At 34.4% G+C, this 26025-nt stretch overlaps 1 long non-coding RNA gene across 2 annotated transcripts in view; it reads right to left on the bottom strand.

Moving 5' to 3' along the window:
• Nucleotides 1-14702: 14702 nt before the first annotated feature.
• The window catches only part of LOC140616451 (uncharacterized), a 37272-nt gene continuing 25949 nt past the window's right edge, over nt 14703-26025 (bottom strand). The window contains exon 3 of one of the 2 annotated variants that reach the window (XR_012016933.1): nt 14703-14911. This is a non-coding gene — a long non-coding RNA (uncharacterized lncRNA). Of the gene's footprint in view, nt 14912-17926; nt 18109-26025 lie in introns of those variants that run through there. The other variant, XR_012016932.1, reaches the window with a different exon arrangement.

Raw genomic sequence — 26025 nt, 5'->3', positions numbered from 1 at the left:
CGCTGCGCCACCCAGGGATCCCTTTTTTGTGGTTTTTAAAAATGGTATTTCCAAGTAGTTTTGCTTTGCATTTCTCTTACCAGGACTGCCATTGAGTCTTTTTCAATGCATATTTCAGAGTAATTCTCATTTGCTTTTCTCAGTTTATACTGTCCACTCATTACTGCATTTTTTTAAAGTGATTTTTATGAACTCCTTTGAAATTAAGAAAATTAATCTTGTATGTGATATCAGTGAGTTTCAACTTCCTGAACCAACTGGTCATCTGTCTTTTGATATTTTTAAAAATATAATAAAATGGGTGACTTCTGTGTCATTATAGAATTCTCCCAGTATTTCTCTTCTTTTTTTTTTATTTTTATTTTTTTTTAATGATAGTCACACACACACACAGAGAGAGAGAGAGAGAGAGAGAGAGAGGCAGAGACATAGGCAGAGGGAGAAGCAGGCTCCATGCACCTGGGAGCCTGACGTGGGATTCGATCCCGGGTCTCCAGGATCGCGCCCTGGGCCAAAGGCAGGCACTAAACCACTGCGCCACCCAGGGATCCCCAGTATTTCTCTTCTAAACATGAATAACTTTATTCCTATGTATTCAATGTGTAATTAAAGTAATTTACTATTATATGAGACATAAAGATCCAACTGCTTTTTTTTCAGTAGCCATTCAGTATTTATAATTCCATTTATTACATTTTCTTTCATGGTCTTTGAAATATTCTCTCTGAAATACAATGACACATTTCCACTTTCTGGAAAGACATTTTTTACCCTACTTCTAACAACTAAATTTCTTCATTTCTTACCCTTTTTGGGGCTTTGTGTCAATATTTTTCTTTTTTGAAAATGAGTTATTGCTATCGGTAGGGTAAACAAATATTTCAAATTATAGTTAAAACATTTAATAAGCTATATGCCTGACATGTATGTATTTTTTTTTTTTATTTTAAGACAAATTCCTCTGTTATCACACTGGACAAGGATGATCTATTCACCCAGGCCGATTGTCATGACTTCCATATGTCCCTATAAAGGGAACATACTTTGCTAGCAAAGAAAGTAACAATCCTTCCCCTATATCTGATTGTTTTAGCTTAGATATTTCATATATTCTGTAAAATAGACTTATAATCTACTGAATTTAACTTTCTTCTTTTATTTTCATTTTATTTATTTATTTATTTATTTATTTATTTATTTATTCCCATAATGTGCTCATCCCATCAAGTGCCCTCCCTCGGTACCCATCACCCAGTCATCCCAACCCCCTGCCCACCTCCCTTTCCACTACCCCTTGTTTGTTTCCCAGAGTTAGGAGTCTCTCATGTTCTGTCACCCTCACTGATATTTTCCACTCATTTTCTCTACTTTCCTCTTTATTCCCTATCACTATTTTTTTATATTCCCCAAATGAATGAGACATATAATGTTTGTCCTTCTCTGATTTACTTACTTCACTCAGCATAATACCCTCCAGTTCCATTCACACTGAAGCAAATCGTGGGTATTTGTTGTTTCTAATGGTTGAGTAATATTCCATTGTATACATAGACCATATCTTCTTTATCCGTTCATCTTTCGATGGACACCGAGACTCCTTCCACAGTTTGGCTATTGTGGACATTGCTGCTATAAACATTGGGGTGCAGGCGTCCTGCCATTTTGCTGCATTTGTATCTTTGGGGTAAATCCCCAGCAGTGCAATTGCTGAATCATAGGGCAGTTCTATTTTTAACTCTTTGAGGAACCTCCACACAGTTTTCCAGAATGGCTGTACCAGTTCACATTCCCACCAACAGTGCAAGAGGGTTCCCCTTTCTCCACATCCTCTCCAACATTTGTTGTTTCCTGTCTGATTGTCACCATTCTCACTGGTGTGAGGTGGTATCTCACTGTGGTTTTGATTTGTATTTCCCTGATGGCAAGTGTGTGGAGCATTTTCTCATGTGCTTGTTGGCCATGTCTATGTCTTCCTCTGAAATTTCTGTTCATGTCTTCTGCCCATTTCATGATTGGATTGTTTGTTTCTTTGCTGTTGAGTTTAATAAGTTCTTTATAGATCTTGGATACTAGCCCTTTATCTGATAGGTCGTTTGCCAATATCTTCTCCCATTCTGTAGGTTGTCTTTTAGTTTTGTTGACTGTTTCTTTTGCTGTGCAGAAGCTTTTTATCTTGATGAAGTCCCAATAATTCATTTTTGCTTTTGTTTCCCTTGCCTTCATAGATATATCTTGCAAGAAGTTGCTGTGGCCAACTTAAAAAAGGGTGTTGCCTATATTCTCCTCTAGGATTTTGATGGATTCTTGTCTCACATTTAGATCTTTATGATTATCCATTTTGAGTTTATCTTCGTGTAGTAAGAGAATGGTCTAGTTTCATTCTTCTGCATGTGGATGTCCAATTTTCCCAGCACCATTTATTGAAGAGACTGTCTTTTTTTCCAGTGTATTCTTTTCTGCTTTGTTGAATATTAGTTGACGATAGAGTTGAGGGCCATTTCTGGATTCTCTAACTGTTCCATTGATCTATGTGTCTGTTTTTGTGCCAGTACCACACTGTCTTGATGATCACAGCTTTGTAGTACAACCTGAAATCTGGCATTGTGATGCCCCCAGATATGGTTTTCTTTTTCAATATTCCCCTGGCTATTTGGGGTCTTTTCTGATTCCACCCAAATCTTAAGATGATTTGTTCCAACTCTCTGAAGAAAGTCCATGGTATTTTGATAGGGATTGCATTGAATGTGTAAATTCCCCTGGGTAACACTGACATTTTCACAATATTAATTCTTCCAAGCCATGAGCATGGAATATATTTCCATCTCTTTGTGTCTTCCTCAATTTCTTTCAGAAGTGTTCTGTAGTTTTTAGGGTATAGATCCTTTACCTCTTTGGTTAGGTTTATTCCTAGGTATCTTACGCTTTTGGGTGCAATTGTAAATGGGATTGACTCCTTAATTTCTCTTTGTTCAGTCTCAGTGTTAGTGTATAGAAATGTTACTGATTTCTGGGCATTGATTTTGTATCCTTCCACACTGCCAAATTGCTGTAAGAGTTCTAGCAGTCTTGGGGTGGAGGCTTTTGGGTTTTCTACGTACAGCATCATGTCATCTGCAAAGAGGGAGACTTTGACTTCTTATTTGCCAATTGAAAACTTTTTATTTCTTTTTGTTGTCTGACTGCTGAGGCTAGGACTTCTAGTACTATGTTGAAGAGCAGTGGTGAGAATGGACATCCCTGTCTTGTTCCTGATCTTAGGGGAAAGGCTCCCAGTGTTCCTCATTGAGAATGATATTTGCTGTGGGCTTTTCATAGATGGCTTTTAAGATGCTGAGGAATGTTCCCTCTATCCCTACACTCTGAAAAGTTTTGCTCAGGAATGGATGCTGTATTTTGTCAAATGCTTTCTCTGCATCTATTGAGAGGATAATGTTTCTTGTTTTTTCTCTTGTTGATATGATCTATCACATTGATTGCTTTACAAGTGATGAACCAGGCTTGTATCCTGGGGATAAATCCTACTTGCTCATGATGAATAATTTTCTTAATGTACTGTTGGGTCCTATTGGCTAGTATCTTGTTGAGAATTTTTGCATCTGTGTTCATCAGGGAATTGGCCTATGATTCCCCGTTTTGGTGGAGTCTTTGTCTGGTTTTGGAATTAAGGTGATGCTGGCCTCATAGAACAAGTTTGGAAGTATTCCATCCCTTTCTATCTTTCAGAACAGCTTTAGTAGATTAGGTATTGTTTCTTCTTTAAATGTTTGATAGAATTCCCCAGGGAAGCCATCTGTGCCTGGACTTTTGTGTCTTGGGAGGTTTTTGATGACTGCTTCAATTTCCTTCCTGGTTATCAGCCTGCTCAGGTTTTCTATTTCTTCCTGTTCCAGTTTTGGTAGTTTTTGGTTTTCCAGAAATGCATCCATTTCTTCCAGATTGCCTAATTTATTGGCATATAGCTGCTCATAATATGTTTTTTAAATCGTTTGTATTTCCTTGGTATTGGTGGTGATCTCTCCTTTTCCATTCGTGATTTTATTAATTAGAGTCTTTTCTCTTTTGTTTTTAATAAGGGTGGCTAGGTTTATCTATCTTATTAATTCTTTCAAAGAAGAATGTTGATCTGTTCTACAGTTCTTTTGGTCTCGATTTCATTGAGTTTTGCTCAGATCTTTATTAACTCTCTTCTACTGGGTGTAGGTTTTATTTGCTGTTCTTTCTCCAGTTCCTTTAGGTGCAAGGTTAGCTTGTGTATTTGAGTTTTTTCCTAGTTTTTTGAGGGATGCCTATATTGTGATGTGTTTCCCTCTCAGGACTGCTTTTGCTGTATCCTAAATATTTTGAACTGTTGTATCTTCATTCTCATTAGTTTCTATGAATCTTTTTAAGTCTTCTCTAATTTCCTGGTTGACCCTTTCATCCTTTAGCAGGATGGTATTCAACCTCCATGTGTTTGAATTTCTTCCAAATTTCTTCTTGTGATTTAGTTCTAGTTTCAAAGCATTATGGTCTAAAAATATGCAGGGGATGATCTCAATCTTTTGGTATCAGTTAAGACCTGATTTGTGACCCAGTATGTGGTCTATTCTGGAGAAAGTTCCATGTGTACTTGAGGATAATATGTATTCAGTTGCATTTGGATGTAAAGTTCTGTAAACATCTCTGAAATCCATCTGTTCCAGTGTATCATTTAAAGCTCTTGTTTCTTTGGAGATGTTGTGTTAGAATATCTGTCATTTGAAGAAAGTGCTGTGTTGAAATCTCCCAGTATTAGTGTATTATTACCTAAATATGTCTTAACTTTGGTTATTAATTGATTGATATACTTGGCAGCTCCCACATTAGGGACATAAATATTCATGATCGTTAGGTCCTCTTGTTGGATAGATTCTTTAAGTATGATATAGTGTTCCTTTTCATCTCTTACTACAGTCTTTGAAATAAACTTTAATTTATCTGATATGAGGATTGCTACCTCTGCTTTCTTTTGAGGACCATTTGAATGGTAAATGGTTCTCCAATCTTTTATTTTCATACTGCAGATGTCCTTAGGTATAAAATGAGTCTCTTGTAGACAGCAAATAGATGGGTTTTGCTTTTTTATCCAGTCTGAAACCCTGCGTCTTTTGATGGGATCATTAAGCCCATTCACGTTCAGAGGTACTATTGAAAGACGTGGATTTAGTGTCATCATAATATCTATTCAGTCCCTGATTTCATGGATTACTTCTTTGGGCTTCCTCTTTCTTTTACAGAGTTCCCCGTAATATATCTTGCAGACCTGGTTTGGAGGTCACATATTCTTTCAGTTTCTGCCTATCTTGCTTTTTTTATTTTATTTTTTTAATTTTTAATTTTTTAATTTTTAATTTTTTTTTTTTTAGTTTCTGCCTATCTTGGAAGCTCTTTATGTCTCCTTCTATTCTGAATGAGAGCCTTGTTGGATAAAGTATTCTTGGCTACAGGTTCTTCTCATTTAGGACCTTGAATATATCCTGCCAGCCCTTTCTGGCCTGCCAGGTCTCTGTGGACAGGTCTGCTATTAATCTAATATTTTCCCCCATATAAGTTAGGGCTCTCTTGTCTCTGCTGCTTTAAGGATTTTCTCTTTATCTTTGGAATTTGCAAGTTTCACTATTAAATGTTGAGGTGTTGAACGGTTTTTATTGATTTTAGGGGGGACCTCTCTATTTTCTGGATTTGAAGGCCTATCTCCCTCCCCCAGTTAGGGAAGTTCTCAGCTATGATTTGTTCAAATACACTTTTTGGTCCTCTGTACCTTCGACACCCTCTGGAACCCCAATTAAACATAGATTTTTCTTTCTTGAGGCTGTCACTTATTTCCCTTAACCTTTCCTCATGACCTTTTAATTGTTTTTTCTCTTTTTTCCTCGGCTTCCTTCCTTGCCATCAACTTGTCTTCTATGTCACTCACTTGTTCTTCTACCTCATTAACCCTCATCGTTAGGACCTCCAGTTTGGAGAGCATCTCATTTAATTGATTTTTAATTTCTGCCAGATTACATCTAAATTCTGCAAACATGAAGTCTCTTGAATCTTTTTTTTTTTTTTTCCCAGAGCCACCAGTAAATTGTGCTTCTGAATTGGCTTTCTGACACTGAATTGAAATCCATATTCTGTAACTCTGTGGCAGAGAATACTGTTTCTGATTTTTTTGTGGTGAGTTCTTCTTTCTAGTCATTTTGTCAATGCAGAGTGGCTAAAAACGAGTTGTACTGGAAAATGGAAGAAAAAAAAGAGAAAAAAGAAACAAACAAACAACAACAACAACAAGGAGGGGTATCCTCTGGTTCTTTGTAATGTAAATCCCTCGACTTCCCCTGGCGCTTTCCAGCAGCACTCTGTTAAGAACGTGCTCTTTCCCTGTCCTTCCAGCTGTTCTGGGGGAGGGGCCTGCTGTGCTGATTCTGCCCCGCCCCCTGCCAGGTGCAGGGAGCTATTTATCTTGTGAGGTCCCTGTTCCCTGGCGCCCAGCTCCATCCCAGGCACAAGGTGACACAGGGAGGAACAATCACACTGGCAGCGGCCAGCTCTCCAGCCCTGGCATCAGCTCCCCCAGTAACTACCGCAGCTCCCAGTCTGCACTGGCCTGGATGCTCTGGGGCGGGGGGCGCTGATCTGCATGGTTTGGGGGTGCCTGGCGGCAGGAGTGTTCTTGCTCTCCTGTGCCCTCCCGGTCTCCGCCTGTCCGGGGGGTGGGGAGGCACACGATACTGGGCTGTGTCCCTTGGCGTACTGAAATCTGGGGCCTGAGCTGCTGGAATCATGCTCCCGGGCCACCAACTTTTTTCTTTTAAAAGGAGAGAGGAAAGTAAATAAATTACATCTATTGATCATTTATTTTGTGAAAATAGTTCTCGAGGCATCCCACATAATTTCCTTTAATACTTGTCTTATGATTTATATATATCCTATGATTTCAGTAAATTGCTAAACATTTGGAGGCTGGAGAGCATATGTCCACTTTTTTGTTGCCAAGCACTCTTTTCTGAGGAATTCATGTTCCATGTAACTGAGACAGGACTAATAATTTCAATTTCTCCCCTCTAGGACACAGGCGGTGCTAATGGCCATAACCTGGCCAATTATGTTGTCTCAGCCTCTGAAAAAATAAATATTCTCAGAAGTTGCATATAACCATGTAATTTTTCCAGCCTTTTAGATCACAACTCTTAAGGAAGATGCTCTATTTTCTTTTTAAAAATTAATTAATTTATTATTGATGTATAGTTGCCATACAATGTTATAGAACTTTCAGGTGTACAACATAGTAATTTGATAATTCTGTGCATTACTTAATGCTCACCATGATAAATTAAATAAAATCTTACTGCACTGTCATTGACTATATTCTCTATGCCATACTGTTTATCTCTGTGATTTAGTTTATAATTGCAAGTTTGTACCTCTTAATCCCCTTCACCTATTTCACCCATCTCCCTGTACCTACCTCCCCTCTTGCAACCATTTGTTCTCTGTATTAAGAAAACTGGGTTTTGTTGTTTGTTTTGTTTTTTAGATTCCACATATAAATGAAATCATATGGCATTTATCTTTCTCTGTCCCGTTCAGTAGGTTGCAAACTCTATTTTCAAAGTGTTTTCTCAGTTGACAAGATATAAATATTGAGTTGTCAGACTCAGCAATACTTAATCTATTAACAGAAGGCTTCCAATGTAGTAGAGAGAGTGAAAAATGCCTTACTGATCTCAGTATTTGAATCCATAGATTGAGCGATGCCGATAGCTAACATTTTTCTGAACAGTTCAATTATGTAAGCAAATATACTCCTTCCCTTTATACCTTAATTTAATTTAGAGAAACTTTTGTACCTTATATCTCTAAATGTTTTAACTAAAACAGATTTATAGCTAGAAGTAGGACATTATATATATAATAATTAAAACAAATTGGATTATGGCCATGTGGTATGAAAGTAATTTATAAATATATACATTTTAATTTATCTTGTATATTTTCACCATGTTGTAACTAAAGTTCAAGCATTCATGAACCTGATAATGTCAGGATATTAGATTTTGCTGTTACTTCTTATGACTCTCTGTAAGATTCTACAAACTACAAAAACAAATTTAAAAAATTCTTACAGCATCACTACTAACAATATTAACTTTAGTGTAAACTGGAAAATAGAAAGCACATAGGCAAGAAGTTACAACCTACAAAGAAGACACTCTTTCACTTTTTTTTTTTTCTTTCACTTTTTTACCTATAAAATCATGGGCCATGAATTTATATAATTGTCTTCTCTGTGAGATTACACAATTTATAATTGTATACGCAAAACTAATATGAAAGAGAATTGGTCCTCGTGAAATTGCAGAATCAGCAGTGTAGGAACCATGAACTGTGAAAGCCAAATACCCCTGAAATTTGGGGATAATTCTTCTGTGAAATCCATGCCTAAAGTGAGTAACTCACACACTGGGGCAAGTGAGAAATTGGCTCTGTCTCATTCACTAACCCTTTATTTTAGAAGCAGTGAAAAAATGGGATTATTAATTAAATAATTAAGTAACTGCATAGCTGAGAGTCAGATTTGTTTTAAGGAATTTATAAATATCAGGGCATAGTACATACTTGGAGAGCATGTATACATTGGTAACTAATGCAGAAGATTTTAGAAATCAAATATTGGCAGCTTACTGAAATTTTCAGGTAATTTATTACTAAAGATAACCCAAGTTTACAAACCTACCATATGCAACTTTTTTCAAAATATTTTTATACTGTGGTAAAATATATATAGCATAGAATTTGCCATTTTAACTATTTTAAGAGTATTCATCAGTTGCATTACCTTATTACATTCTTGTGTGAACCACCACTGCCTGTTCTAAAACGTTTTCATTATTTCTATAAACTTGTTATTATTAAGCCAAATTCCCCGCTGCCCCCCTTTTAAAAATGTCAGGAATATGTTAGTAAGTATAATTAAAAAAAAACTTGAATCATTAAAAAATTTAAAAAGTAAAAATAAAAATCTTAGTAATACAATACATCAATATGTAAGAGAATAACATATCATTATCAATGGGTTCATCCCAGAAATAATAGGTTGATTTAACATTCCAAAACAAAAAAATCAATGTATCCTACATACCAAAAAGTAAAGTTATACAATGATCTCAATAGATGAAAAGAACATATTTGACAGAATCGAACACTTAAAAAAGAACTCTCACCAAACTAGGAATAGAAAGTAACTTTATAAGCTGATAAAAGACATTTACAGAAAATGTATTCTACATACTTAATAATAGAAAATTAAACACAGTGTTCTTAAGACTGGGAACAAGGCAAGACTTCCCACATAAACACCTCTATTCAAAAATACACTGAAGATCCAGTACAAGAATATAATACAATGAAAAAAAAAAGCCATATAGATTCACATATTATAAGAACAATGTAAAGATATTTTAATTTACAGATGGTATAATAGTGAGTCTACAAATTTTAAGGCATCTGTTGTATGAAAAGACTACTAGAAGGAATACATGTCTTTATCCAGGTCACAAAATATACAACTGATATCAATGATATTCCTATATGCAAGTAATGAACAACTAGTGAATGAAATAGAAACCTCAACTTATAATAGTGTCCAAACATGTGAAATTCTTAGGAATATATTTAAGAAAATATCATCAGTAGGGAAAAAATTAAAAATGTAGTATTTTGATAAGAGAAATTTAAATATATCTACATATAGAGTTATGTTCATAATCAAAACTCTCCATATTTAGAAGATATACTCTCCCCCAATTAGTTCACAGATGCAATATAATCTCTACCCAAATCAAAATTGGCTGCTTATTTGTAGAAATTGGCAAACTTATTGTAAAATATATATGGTAATGCAAACAATGTCAAATATCCAAACTAATTTTATAAAAAATATTTTTTTGTGTTCATACATTGCCTGATTCCAGGACTTACTATAAATTTATGGCAACTGCTACAGTGTGGTAATGGTGCAAGGATAAACATTAAACGAGTACAAAGAAAAAAATAGCCCACAAATTCAGATATATACCTTAATACACACACACACACACACACACACACACTCACATATATGTGTGTATATATACACACAGATATATATATATATATATATATATATATATATATCTGAATTTGTGGGCTATGTATATATATACATATATTTAACTGATTTTCTTTTTTAAAAATATTTTATTTTAACTGATTTTCTTTTTTAAAAATATTTTATTTATTTATTTGAGAGACAGAGAGACAGAGAGAGAGCATGAGTGGGGAGGTGGGTCAGAAGTAGAGGGAGAAGCAGACTCCCTGCCGAGCATGGAGCCTGATGTGCGACTTGATCCCAAGATCCTGGGATCATGACCTGAGTCAAAGGCAGAACACTTAACTGACCGATCCAAGTGTCCCTATAGTTAACTGATTTTTGACAAAGATGCCAAGTTAATAACATGGGAAAAAGGAGCAGTCTTTTTTTTTTTTTTAATTTAAATTCTAGTTAGTTAACATATAGTGTAATATTACTTTCAAGTATAGAATTTAGTGATTCAACATTTACATACAATACTTGGTACTAATCACAAGCACCCCCTAACCCCCATCACCTATTTAATCCATCCCCCACCCACCTACCCTGTGGTAGGTAGCCATCAGGTGGTTCTCTATAGTTAAGAGTCTCTTTCTTGGTTCATCCTCTCTCTCTTTTTCTCCTTTTGCTCATTTGTTTGGTTCCTTAAATTCCACCTATGAGTGAATTCATATGGTATTTTTCTTACTCTGACTTATTTTGCTTAACATAATACCTCTGGCTCCACCCATGTCATTACAAAAGGAAAGATTTCACTCTTTTTTTTATTGCTGAGTAACATCTCATTATAATATATATATATATATATATACACATATATACATATATGCATATATGTATACATACATTTCTTTATCCATTCATCAGTTGATGGACATTTGAGCTCTTTCTGTAATTTGGCTGTTGTTGATAATGCTGCTATAAACATTGGGGTGCATGTTTCACTCTGAATTGGCATTTAAAAATATTAATTTTATTTATTTATTTATTTATTTATTTATTTATTTGGGAGGAGCAAAGGGAAAGGGAGAGAGAATCCGAAGCAAACCCCACTATGAGTGCAGATCCAGACATGGGGCTTGATCTCGGGACCATAAGATCATCATTTGAGCCAAAACCAAGAGTAAAACGCTTAGCCACTGAACAACCAAGGTGCCTCTGATTTAGTATTTTTGTATCCTTTGGCTAAACACCAAGTAGCACAATTATTGGATCATAAGGTAGCTCTGTTTCTAAGTTTTTGAGAGACCTCCATACCTTTTTCTAGAGTGGCTACACATATTTGTATTCCCACCGATAGTGTAAGAGGGTTCCTTTTATCGCCCCTACATTCTCACCAACACCTGTTGTTTCCTGTGTTGTTAACCTTAGCCATTCTGACAAGTGAGAGGTGATATCATTGTTTTGATTTGTATTTCCCTGATGATGATGATGATGTTGAGGATCTTTTCATGCACCTGTTAGCTATCTGTATGTCTCCTTTGGAAAACTGTCTATTCATGTGTTCTGCCCATTTTTAAACTAGATTATTTGGCTTAGGTGTTGAGTTTGTTAAGTTCTTTATATATTTTGAATGCTAATTATTTATCAGATGTGTCATTTGCAAAATCTTTTCTTACTCTATAGATTGCCTTAACTTTGTTAATTGTTTCCTTTGTTGTGCAGGAGGTTTTTATTTTGATGAATTCCTAATACTTTATTTTTGCTTTTGTTTCCCTTGCCTGAGGAGACATATCTATTAAGAAGTTACTTTGGTCAATGTCAAAGAAGTTACTGCCTGTGTTTTCCTCTAGGAGTTTGATGGTTTCCTGTCTTGCATTTAGGTCTTTAATCCATTTAGAATCTATTTTTATGTATGGTATAAGAAAGTGGTCCAGTTTCTTCTTTTGCATATTGTTACCCAGTTTTTCCAATACCATTTGTTGAAGAGACTGTCTTTCAGAGAATACAAAGAAATAAAAGGCATCCAAATTGGCAAGGAAGAAACTTTCATTATGTGCATATGACATGATACTCTATATAGGGAACCCAAAAGATTCCACCAAAAATTGCTAGAACTGATAAGTAAATTCAGTTAAGTCACAGGATACAAAATCAGTGCATAGAAATCTGCTGCATTTCTAGCATCAATAATGAAGCAGCAGCTGAAGAAAGCAAGGAATTGATCCCATTTATAACTGCACCAAAAACAATAAGATACCAGGAATAAACCTAACTAAAGAGATAAAAGATTTGCCCTCTAAACACTAAAAAAACCCTGATGAAAGAAATTAAAGATGCGACAAAGAAATGGAAAAAATCCCATGCTCATGGATTGGAAAAACAAATATTGTTAAAATGTCTACTACCCAAAGCATGAATGAAATATTTATAAATATACCACCAGCATTTTTGACAGAGCTAGAACAAACAATCCTAAAACTTGTATGGAACCACAAAGACCCTAAATAGCCAAATCAATCAAGAAAAAGAAGAGCAAAGATGAGGCACCGTAATTCCAGACTTCAAGTTCTATTATAAAGCTATAGTGTTCGGGGATCCCTGGGTGGCGCAGCGGTTTGGCGCCTGCCTTTGGCCCAGGGCGCGATCCTGGAGAGCCAGGATCAAATCCCACGTCGGGCTCCCGGTGCATGGAGCCTGCTTCTCCCTCTGCCTATGTCTCTGCCTCTCTCTCTCTCATTCTGTGACTATCATAAATAAATAAAATTAAAAAAAAAACTAAAAAAAAAAAGCTATAGTGTTCAAGACAGTGTGGTACTGGCACAAAACCATACACATAGATCAATGGATCATAATAGAAAACCCAGAAATGAAACCACAACTATATGGCCAATTAATCTTGGACAAAGCAGGAAAGAACATCCAATGGAAAAAAGAACAGTCTTTTTAACAACTAATCCTGAGCCAACTGAATATACATATGGAGGATGATTCACCTTAATACTCATCTCACTATACATAAATATTAACTCTATGTGCATGCTAACTTTAAATGTAAATTTTGTAACTATGAAACTTACAGAAGAAAACAAGAGGAAATCTTGGCTGCTTTGGGCAAATATTATTATTATAGGCAAAGATTTCCTATATAGAAGACAAAAATTATGAACCATAAAAAATAAGGTGATAAATTGCACTCCAACACATTAAAAAATGGTTATTCTTTTAAGACACCACTGAGAGAATGAACACGTAAGCTACAGACTGGAAGGATATTTATTTATTTATAACAAATTATTTGTATCCATAATATGTAAGAACTTAGTAAGACAGAATCCAACAAAAAATAGCAATAGCTTTGAACAAACTTTTGAAAGAAAATACATGCATGCTAACATACGGACATGAAGTTTCTCTCATTGTTAGTCATCAGTGAATTTCAAATTAAAATCAATGAGATTCCATTGTGTATCCATTAGAATGGCTAAAAAATGAAAAGACCGGCAATTCTTGGTGTTGAGCAACTAGAGCACTCATATATCTGCTGCTTTAGGGAAATACAATGGGAAAACCATGTAGGAAAAAGAGTTGGACTGTTTCTTTTTAACTGAAACATGAATTTCCATTTGACTTGGGAATTTCACTCCTAGGTTTCTAACCAAATGTGATGAAAACACATGTCCCTATCAATACATGTACATGAATATCCACAGAAGTTTTACCTATGATAGCCCCATGTTGGAAACAACAGAAATGTACATCAATAGTCGAGTGAACAGAAATATTTGGTTGATATCTGCAATATAGGAGATAAACTATAAACTAAAAAGGTAGGATCTTCTAATGCACACTATAACACAGATGAATCTCGAAAGCACAGGCTGTATGATAAAAACTAAATACCACAAAATGCATACTGTATGCTCTCATTGTTATGACATTCTAGAAATGTGAATGGATCTCTAGTGACTGAAAGCAGATCCTATATGGCTGGTTTCTAGGGTTGGAAAGAATTGGCTGCAAAGAGCCTTGAGGGAAGTTTTTGGAATCGTTAAAATATTCAAATCTTTATTGGGTGGGCAATTATACTAAGGTTTATATCTGTTAATTTTATTAAATTCTACACCAATAATAAATACATTTGATTTTATGTGAATTGTTTTAAGTTAACCTTCAAAGTTCTGAATTTTTGTCTGAATTCTATGATATTATTTCAGAGTTTTGTTTGTCAAGGGACAGAGATATTGTGAATACTTTTATTTGGTTTATGAATGTGCTAAAATACTTAAGACTGCAGCTCAAATTTGTCCTAATGCATTCAGTCTCATTACACCTGGCTTTGGTGTCCACTGGATCCCAGTTGCGTGTTCTTATTAGAAGAACCTGGGAAATAGTGGAATAAAGCAGTGAATTATCTAAAAATCAGGTAAGAAAATTTCATTTTTAGTCTACATTCTGCTATAGTGGGTTTATTTGAACAGTTTAAATTATTGGTCTAATTCTACTTACCTAATAACAAAAGACTTCAAGGTACACTACCACATTACTCCTATTACACTTTCAAATGATTTGAGTTTATATTATTTCAATAAAAAAATATAAGAGAGAATCAACGGTTTTTCATTCATGATATATATTTTTAAAATTTCATCAAGGTTCAGTCAATATTGAGGCATCTGCTTGTGGTGATAAGACAGGAACATACTTTGCTATTTGGACTCCACACGGCAGAAAGCAGAAGTCACAGGATGAAGTGTAATCAAAATTACTTTCTACATTTTTTTCTCCGAGTTGAATGCAGCTTAATCAATAGTCTTGAAGCTTCAGATTATATATCTATCAAACAGAAAATCTGTCTCAGGTAACTAGATCCTCTAATCAAATATTGGCAGATGAGATCCTACGTGTGATAGAAAGATTTAAAATCCACAGTGGCATTATTTGATGCACTTACTCAAGTCATAGTGCACTTACTCAAGTCAAGGTGAAACATATATAGTATATACTTAGTTGTTGAATTAATACTATTACTTGAAACATAACTACAAGTTATCATTACTGTTCTCATTAACACATATCTAAAAGCAAAGGTCAAACCTTTTCCTATTTGCATAACTAAGATATTTAATATATAGCAGTAAGATTATCTAAATCCAAAATACATTATAAGAGTAGAAATGTTCAGATGTGAAAGTAATATTGAATCAGTTTTAATATATGAACATTACTATTAAAATATTTATAAATCTTATTATCTTATTCCAGGTCTTGTGAAATCACTCCCTGAAACCCTAAATTACTTTACAAATTAAGTAGTATAAAATTAGGTAGCTAAATGTATGCTATCTAATAGTAGAGATTTCAGAGAAAGAAGAGAACTTAATTCATTTAGAAATATTTAGTGTGCTAATATGCTATTTATAGTGTTGTATGGCAATCTGGACATTTTTAGTGTGTCCCTGAGTTTGTGAATTAATGAATGGATATTAGAGGGTGTAGTAACCACTATGCTTAGGGTTCAGAATAGGAAAGTGATTTTTATACCCAAGGATATAATCTATGTAGGATTTGAGTATAGTCATTTCCCTATAAACTATTGCCTGTGGACTGCCATGAAAGAGCAGAATCACATTGCATTCATTGTTTAACAATGAAAAATTAATAAATTATATAAATGTGTAATACATTGCAGGAAGTGATGCTTAATAAAATGTCAGTCTATTAGACATGCTTAACAGCATGACAATAAGCCAGAACCCTTGGAAGAAGGCCTAGTTTACATATTACAGTTTTGTAATATGTAAGACATCCAAATCACATTGTGACCTACCATTTTATTGTTGGAATTGTCTGCTAATACCAATACCATTTACTAATATCAAACCCATAGCACTTCAATAAGTTTGACATTTCTTTCTCCTTTTCCATAACCTAGTTCTTCAAAACTGAGAGAAGTTTGAGGAAAGTTTGTTATAGGATTGCAACAGATGGGTTATAGAAGTAAGTCTTCAACAATGGTTCTTCACTGAGATTAAGACTCCTTGATTAGTGCCACCCTAAAGCATCACATTTTATGGCTCCAGAAATGCCAAAATGAAAATACTAAAAATGAAACTCAGGACTTTTTTGCCTAGCTAACGATAACAATACACCTAATTAATAGGAAGAATAGAGGGCTAATTTATTTGTGAAATGTCAGTAAGAATAGAAATATAAGGAGATATCATTTCAGTAGTTGTGGAGTCTAAGAAAAAAAACAGTACTGACTTAACTTTGTGGTACTGATAATTGCTCAAGAAAGAGAACTGACTGTTGTAACTAGATTATTTTAAATGTTTCTAATTTTTAAAACTCTGATTACCATGAGAGGCAAGGCCTTCTATGGCACTCTGTTATAATTTGTGCATGACTCTAGGTCCCTGTATTCTATGAGATGCAAGCCTTAAGTAACGAGAAATGGTCCTTTTTTTTTTTGAAACAGACCTTTCCTAACAGCATTTATCTTAGCCACGAATTAACTCAGGAAATAAAAATTAGCAAGAACTAAGTCCACTCAGAGGAATATCTTTACTATTTATTAGTTTACTATTTATTAGTCATAATTCAAATGAGGATGGAAATGTTCTATGCAGCCCATAGAAACATACTTTTATAACGTATCCCATTTTTAATAGAGAATAGAGAACTTGGCAAATCTTATCCAGCAATTGACTTAAAGGACTTATGTCTATACTTTTTTTTTTTAAAGATTTTATTTATTTATTTGAGAGAGAGAGAGAACATGAGGTGGTGGTGGTGGTGGGGTGTTGTGAGGCAGAGAGAGAGGGAGAAGTAGACTCTCCACTGAGCAGAGAGCCTGGTGCAGGACTGGATCCCAGGATCTTGGGATCATGACCTGAGCTGAAGGTAAATGCTTAACTGACTGAGCCATCCAGCAACTCCAGGACTTATATCTATTCTATGCCATCTTTCTCATCTCACTATCTGCTGTAAGATGATAAAAACAATATATTGAAAGCTTACATAATAATACTGAAAAATAACTAATAGTAAATTAAACATATAATATGTTACAGATACTCTGCTACAATCCTTGTGTAATTGTCACAGAATGTCTTCAGAGCTATCCTACAAGTATCATTATTACTCTCATTTTACAGATGTCAGTGTGCTTATGGTTTGCTTAGGGTCAGACAATTGGAAAGCAGCAGAGCTAGGATTGAGTCCAGTCAAGTGGATTCCATATACAGAGACTGCTACCCTGTGGTTGACTCAGAGTTCTATTACGTATAATGCTAAACTTTCTTAAACGCAGAAGCAGCAGCTATGGATTATTTGCCAGGTAAAATACTGTGTGACATTGATGTGTTTCGCATAGCAGTAATCATACTACCAGGGTCACAAAATATTTAATCCTGAAAATTATTAGTATGTTGATTTTTTTTATAAAACAAAAGACAACAGAATTTATCAACACATGTTGTTACAATAATCCTCAATCATCCATTCCTAAGGAGATTCATATAATGTGAAGCATGCTGTCAAATAATACTTTTACATTTTTCCGAATTAAAAATATGTCAGTTATCCTGATATATAACCAAGAAGCCAAAGATGGGGTCCATGTAATATGACTGATAAGATCTAATTTCCTTTTTGTTTGATATAACCTCATTTCTACCTTTGAGTATAAAAGTGAAATTTTCTTAAGTATGATATTATTTAAAGTCAATAAAATCACGTTTACATTGTGTAAATCATTCATTTTCTTCTAGGAAATGTATTAAATAAAATGCTATTTTAATGAAGTGGAGAGTCCAATCAGAGATATGAATACTGCAATTTAATAATTTTAAGTATCATATTTTAAAATGGCTCAAACTTCTGTGCACATACTATTATATACTATAAAAGTAAATATGAGTAAATTTTGTGATCTGTATATAAGCATCCAACTCTTGATCTTAGTTCACGTTCTAACACCACAGTCATGAATTCAAGTCCTGGGTTGGGCTCCACACCCAGCGTGAAGCCTACATTAAAAAAGAAAAAGAAAAAAGAAAAAAGAGAGAGAGAGAGAGAGAGAGAATTATCTTTAAAAATTCTTGAATTGGTTTCATTTAAATTTTAAGAAAATAGTTTTCAACATTAATAAATATTTCTTGAATAAATTATTTAATTATAACAAAATAGATTTCTAGTTCAAATATGATTTGTTCTTATTTTTAACACTGTCTCCTGAATATGTTCTTTCTTTTTTGGTAAGATTTTATTTATTTATGAAAGACAGAGAGGCAGTGACACAGACAGAGGGAGAAGCAGGCTCCTCTCAGGGAGCCTGATGTGGGACTTGATCCCCAGAACGGGATCACACCCTGAGCTGAAGGCAGATGCTCAACTACTGAGCCACCTAGGCATCCCTCTCCTAATTATTTTCTAAGTGGTGGAGATGTTGTGGTGATAAGAAAACTTTTTTCATGAGTTTTAGCTTTTATGTATTTAATCTTTTCAATCTGCAGAAAAATATTGAATTTGGTAAAGATTTTTCCTAAAAGATTTGCTTCCCCTAATCTTCAGTGCAAAAATAATTTTTATATACACCTAAAAAATCCATTCTACTGAAAATTAAAACTTTTAAATTTGATGAACCAGTAGTATATTTACATGTGGGAATTTTAATTGGATTAATAAAATGATAAAAGAGTAACCTTTTTAAAAAAAATTTCAATGCCAGTAGAGTTATCATACATTGTTATATTATTTTCAGGTGTCAATGTAGTGATTCTACAAATTTATACATTATTTAGTGTTCCATCGTGGTAAGTGTACTCTTAATAGCCTTCACCTATTTACCCATCCTCTGACCCACCTCCCCTCTGGTAATCATCAGTTTGTTCTCTAGGGTTGAGTCCATTTTTGGCTTGTCTCTGTTTATCTTCGTTCATTTGCTTTGTTTCTTAAATCCACATATAAGTGAAATATATGGTGTTTTTGTCTTTCTCTGACTTATTTCATTTATCATTATTCTACCTGGATCCATCCACCCATGTTGTTGCAAATGGCAAGATTTCATTCTTTTTTATGACTATTCATATGTATATATTTCATTGTGTGTGTGTGTGTGTGTATATATATATATATATATATATATATATATATACTCAGACCCCTATATTAACCGATTTTTCAAATACTTCCTCATATTCCTTATCACTATAACGATTCTAGTCACCACAAATAACATATTCCAGCTATTCATTGGCTGAGAAGGGGTAGGCATCATATCCTTCCTACTTATTGGGTGATGATATGGCCGAACTGATGCAAACACAGCCGCCCTACAAGCAATTCTCTACAACCGCATTGGAGATGTAGGATATATCATAGCTATAGCATGATTTCTATTAAACCTAAATACATGAGACCTTCAAAAAATCTTCATAACAACTAGCAACAACCTCAACCTACTGCTACTTTGCTTACTACTAGCAGCTACTGGTAAATCTGCCCAGTTTGGCCTATACCTATGACTCCTCTCAGCCATAGAAGGTATATATATATATATATATATATATATATCACTTATTCTTTATCCATTCACTTATTCTTTATCCATTCATCTATCAATGGACATCTGGGCTGTTTCTATATATTGGGTATTGTAAATACTGCTGCAATAAGCATAAGGGTGCATATATCTTTTCAAATTTGTGTTTTCATACTCTTTGGATAAACATTCAGTAGTGGAACTATTGGATCATATAGTAATTCTATTTTTATTTTGGGGGGAACCTCCATACTGTTTTCCACAGTGGCTGCATCAGTTTGGATTTGCATTCCCACTAACAGTGCACAAGGGCTCCTTTTTTCTCCACATAGTCACTAACACTTGTCATTTCTTGTCTTTCTTATTTTACCCACCCTGATAGATGTTAGGCAATAGCTCATTTTTGTTTTTTATTTGCAGTTACCTGATGATTCGTGACGTTGAACAACTTTCATGTGTCTGTTGGCCATATGAATATTTTCCTTGGAGAAATATCTGTTTTGTTTTCTCCCTATTTTTAATTTTTTGGGTGTTGAATTGTATAGATTTTTTACATATTTTAAAAACTAGCCCTTTATTGGATTTGTCATTTGGAAATATCTTCTCCCATTCTGAAGGTTGTGTTTTAGTTTTTAATTTTTTTTTCCATTGTGGTACAGAAGCTTTTTATTTTGATCTAGACCCAAGAGTTTATTTTTGCTTTTGTTTCCCTTGGCTGAGGAGACATGTATAGAAAAATGCTGCTTTGGTCAATGTCAGAGAAATTACTGCCTGTACCTTCTTCAAGGATTTTTATGGTTTTAGGTCTCACATTTACATATTTAATACATTTTGAGTTTATTTTTGTCTATAATGTAAAAAAAGTGACCCAGGTTCATTCTTTCACATGTAGCTGTCCAGTTTTTCCAATCCCATTTGTTGAAGAGACTATCTCCCATTGCATATTCTTGCCACCTTTGTCAAAGATTAATTGACCATATAATTGTGGATTTAATCAAGGTCTTTATTCTGTTCCATTGATCTATGTGTCTTTTTTTGTCCAGTACCATACCGTTTTGATCACTAAAACTTTGTATAATATATCTTGAGGTCCAGAATTGTGATGCTTCCAGATTTGCTTTTCTTTATTAAGGTTGCTTTGGCTATTCGGGGTCTTGGATGATTCCATATACATTTTAGGATTGTTTGTTCGTGCTCTGTGAAAAGTGCTGGTGTTATTTTGATAGAGATTACATTAAATCTGTAGATTGCTTTGGGTAGCATGGACATTTTAACATTATTTGTTCTTCCAATACACAAGATAGAATATTTTTCCATTTGTTTGTATATTCTTCAGTTTCTTTGTTTTAAATATTTTATTTACTTATTCACGAGAGACACAGAGAAATAGGCAGAGACATAGGCAGAGGAAGAAGCAGGCTCCACACAGGAAGCCCGATGTGGGACTCGATCCTAGGACAGAAAAGATGGAGAAAGGCATCCATTTGCAAGAAAAATAGGAGGAAAGAATACTGAAAGAAATAAGGGATAAGTAAGAAATCCAAATTAGACAGAACAAAAATAATAGGGCCAGAACGATATGCTGGGGATAGTATATGCTAATTCCCATATGTGAACATGCCTTGCTTGTGAGACTAAGTAATGATGGAATTTACTAAGAAAAATTATAACCCTTTAAGAATCTTAAACAAGTACAAGGAAATATTTACTATATCACTAGATGGATGGATGGATAGATGGAAGGAAGGAGGAAGGTAGAGAGAGAGAAGGAGGTGAGGGAGAAATACACAGGTAATATGTATATATATCTTCATGTAATTTCCAAAGCAACTTTTCATTTAAGTAGTAATTTTATCATTTTACAGAGAAGAGAATTGAAGTTCAATAAAGATTTAACTGGTATTTGAACCCAGATCTTTCTGACTTAGTACTTATTTTTCAAAATTCAAAATGAGAATAGGAATAAACAATTCCTGTAATGTTTAGTAACTCAATTTGACATGAATTTATAATGTTTTAGAACCTCAAGCCTGATTGGAGGAAATCACTTAGAAAACTACTGCTGTATGACTTTATCTAGACTTAAATTATTATAGTAGCAATGGGAAACCAAAAGAAAGTGACAGTAATACAGGTAACTTCATATTCTTTCTTGCCTAGAAATTTACAAATTACGTGATAATCTAAGTGCTGTGTTCATAGATCAATTAAACAAATGAAAAATATACAAATCATGTTTTCACACTGAAGTTTTATTTCATTGAAATATTGTTAATATGGATGAGAGCTACATATTTACCAAAAAAATGGCAATTAAGGGTTCAATCACAGCATTTGATGAAAGCCCATATCATTTATGCATTAACTCTCATTCTAAGTAGTAAGATTCTATAAATGGATCTACTGGTAGTCTGATAATCTGCATTAGTTTTTATGGGTTTGTTATTTTTGTTAGTATAAAGAAATACTTAAAATATGTATCATACCCAGATGAAAGGAAATTATTTTGATTTATTGGCATCAGACTTCAAGTGGAGTTATTTATTCAAACCTGGAAACAGTATTTTAAAATACTAGAATTACTCAGAGAACACAATAAGAATGAAAAGTTGTTTGAAAATTAAGAATGATAACAAAAAGAATGGAAAGAAGCAAGTTTGTTAAAACAAACTGATGAAAGAAATGGCAAAAACAGAATAGGTGCAATTGATCTAGTCATTTAACAGGAAAAAAAAGTGCTGTTGGAATCAATATGCAAATAAGAAAAGTACGTTAATATTTGTTAAGAGTATTTTAATGAATATTGGAACACATTCAAGTATTAGAAACCACAAAAATTTGGAAATATGAGTCTATTTATATTTCATTTGAGTGAGGTAACTGTTTCTCTCTGCAATTTCCAGGGTGAACTATGTCAAAAGAACATGTCCTATGATAGGCAAGTCTGTTCAAGGGGCAAAGAAATGAAGTGCCGGAGATGATGGAGTTAAATCATGCTCCTGGTACATCTTAAAGATCTCCTTGTCTTGCTGTAAAATTAGAGCTTCACGAGTTCTACTTGCCATATATCCATTGTCTGTAATGTCAGCATGTAGCTAAGATGTTCATGAGAGATCTGACAGAGTGTATGAAATGTCCCTACATAATTATTTTTATTCACTGTCAGCCCTGAAATTCAAAGAATGCTATAAATTTGCCAGTACTAACAATTCAACACAGAAAGATGAATTCAGACATTTGATGTGCCTTATTAAAATCACATTTTATAAAACCAGTTGTGGGAAATAAATGATATTAATTTGCCAGCAGTTTAAAAAAAGTTTAGGGACTATATGCAGAGTGATCCCAAGATTATTCATTTTTCTAAGAACATCCTATCTATCAACAAGTTTTATCTTCTTTAGTTTCAAATACCATGCTAAATCTGACCACTTGCACTTCCTCCAGTACCTTAACATAGACTACTATGGTCTTTAACCTACACTTTTTGGGTAGACCTCAAAAGGGTCTCCCTACTTCTATCTTGCCTCATATTGTTCTATTCTCTGCATTAAAGCCAAAAGGATCCTTTTAAAAGCTATTGACCTTAAATAAAATAGTGTTTAAAAACAGCACAAATTCCTTCCGGCCAAAGACTCTGTCTTTGTATCTCTGCTCTGTCCCCATTCCCCATAGCAGTGCCTGGTATGCAGTAGTCCTTCCATATATATCTTCTGTTGCTCATTAAATAGTGTGGTATTTTCCTTGTGTTGTGCCTACAGCTCTGTTTAGTGAGGCCTAAATTAATGCTTTTGTGAAAAAAAAAGCAGCATATGACTGGATGGACTATAAGCAAAATTCTATACCTTTTATAAGGAGTCCAAAGGCCTTATGAAAAAAATGTATCACTTTATTCCTAAATTTCAAGGCTACTTGAAACTTTTGAGAGTTGACCCGGAGAGAAGAAAATAGGAAATTTAACAAGCCCTCTGAGATAAAACTCTAAGGAAATTAGAAAAGAAGCAGTGGTCTGATCCCTGTTCTAGAATGAGTACTAGAAAGGGAAATATTCTAGTTCTGAGTCTGTGCATGGAACAGCAAATCAAAGATCCTCCGGCCAATCAACTTTCATGGTGTAGAGTTTGTGTTGTCTGGGAACACATACTTGTACAAAATCAAAGTGCTATAATACAGAGGGCACAAGACAAGACTGGCAAGATTCAGTTTTGGCTCTAGGCAGCCTATAAGGAATAGAAGATTTGTGTTAGCCACTCAATTTCAGCATGATAGGTAATGATTCTGTATTCCAGTTCTAAAACTGAGTGTAGTAGCAAGTTTCTAGCTTTCTCAACATGAACAATACACCTATTTCTGGTAGATCAACCCTTTTACAGTAGCATTGATAAAACCTCACGATGAAATCTACAGACTCAAATGGAATAATGAGTTCTTTGGCTTAAGTACCAACATAAGTACCTGAGAATTTGACCATTTGTTCTAGGGGTGCCTGTTGGCTCAGTTGCTTAAGCATCTGCCTTTGGCTCAGGTCATGATACCAGGGTCCTAGAATTAAACCCTGTTTCAGGCTCTGCTCCTTCCTTTCTCTCTGTATCTCCCCATACCCTCGCTCTCTCATGCACACTTTCTCTCTCAAATAAATACATAAGTAAATAAATAAGTAAATAAATAGATAGATAAATAAATAAATAAATAAATACAATCTTAAAAAATACTAGTTTTAGAAGTATCAGTTTGTAACTTGAAATATTTTTTGTGTTTGCAGTTGCATGCAACATAGGCAATACAGATCATATCAGTGATGATATAGATGCCTTCAAACAGATTCTTGCTTTTTTTTTGACCTAGTAGGCTGCCAAATCACAGCATTAATGTATTTACACTGTAAAACATCAAGGTTTAATATATGTAATTTAATCATTATTTACACATCTATTCTTAACATCTGTCAATTTTTTTTTAATGTTTGACCTACACAATGGATAACATGAATTACTTAAATTTGCCTCAGTATAGTGCTATGGTATATCACCTGGAAAAAAAACAATGAGGGATTTCTGGTTCCCAATTCACCATGTAAGGAGCTTAAAAGTTCCCACGTTGTGCAAACAATTAAAAAGTTGAACAGACTGAAAAATCAACAACTGTCCTTTGATCCATTAGAGTAGTGAGGTCACAGGAAAGAAATACTGCCCCCAAACTGGAGACACAGACAAGCAGATACAGAGAATCAAAACATACTGGAGGAGATATCCATGCACAGAAACCAGTAAAGAGGTAGGAACACCTCAGCTATAATTGATGAATTATTGAAGACTCAGTGTGGACAAACCTAAGAGAGAGCAACTCTAAGAGGATTCAGTCATAGAAGGGCCTTACACTTTTGGTAATTTTTACCTCCAGGATTTCTACAAGGTCCTCATAGTAAATATCAGAGAAAAGTTTCCTAAGGCTCTTGGTTAGGTAAGGAAAAATGAACCACTTCAAAATACACCAGAGCATTCTGTTCTCAACAAGACCTGCCCTCAGAGAAACATTTTACCAGAGCCTAACCTGCTAGGGATATGTCACAGCCTAACTGACCAGGGAAAATGGAAATACTTAACTCCAGCTTCTACAGTTCTCCACCTGGGACGAGGAAAACATACAAATTCAGCCTTCCCCAGTCATCCTCTTTGATCTGAGGGCTAGGGGCATATAATATGCACCAGTGAAGTTCACAATCTAGAGGCATACATTCACTAAAAGACTGAGTTCTAATCATAATACTATAGAACCCTATCTCTACTTCCCATATCTTACCACTACATTACTAACAGCATATTTAACAGAGTTATTTCTACCCAATACATCATGTCCATCTTTCAGTATAAAAATTGCAACACATACTAACCAAAGCAATCTATATATTAAATGCAATCCTAATCAAAATACCAATAGCATTTTTCACAGAACTAGAACAACTAATCCTAAAATATATATGAAACCACAAACGACCTAGAGTGGCCAAAGCAATCTTGAGAAAGAACAAAGCTGGAAGTATCACAATCCCAGATTTCAAGGTTTCAAGTAATCTTGAGAGAGAACAAAGCTGGAGGTATCACAATCCAAGATTTGAAAGTCAAAGTAATCAAAAACAGTATGGTACTGGCACAAAAAAACAGACACGAAGATCAATGGAACAAGATCAAGGACCCAGAAATAGCCTCACAAGAGATGGTCAATTAACCTATGACAAATGGTGTAAGAATATATAATGGGGAAAAGATAGTCTTTGAAAGAATTTACAATGAGGAAAAGAGTCTTGTCAATAAATGGTGTTGGAAAAATTGGGTATCTACATGCAAAAGAAGAAACTGGACCACTTTCTTACATCATACACAAAAACAAACTCAAAATGGATTAA

The sequence above is a fragment of the Canis lupus genome, chromosome 24 (genome assembly GCF_048164855.1).
Source record: "Canis lupus baileyi chromosome 24, mCanLup2.hap1, whole genome shotgun sequence".
In the NCBI taxonomy this organism is placed as follows: Eukaryota; Metazoa; Chordata; class Mammalia; order Carnivora; family Canidae; genus Canis; species Canis lupus.
This window is presented reverse-complemented; position numbering and strand designations above follow the sequence as displayed.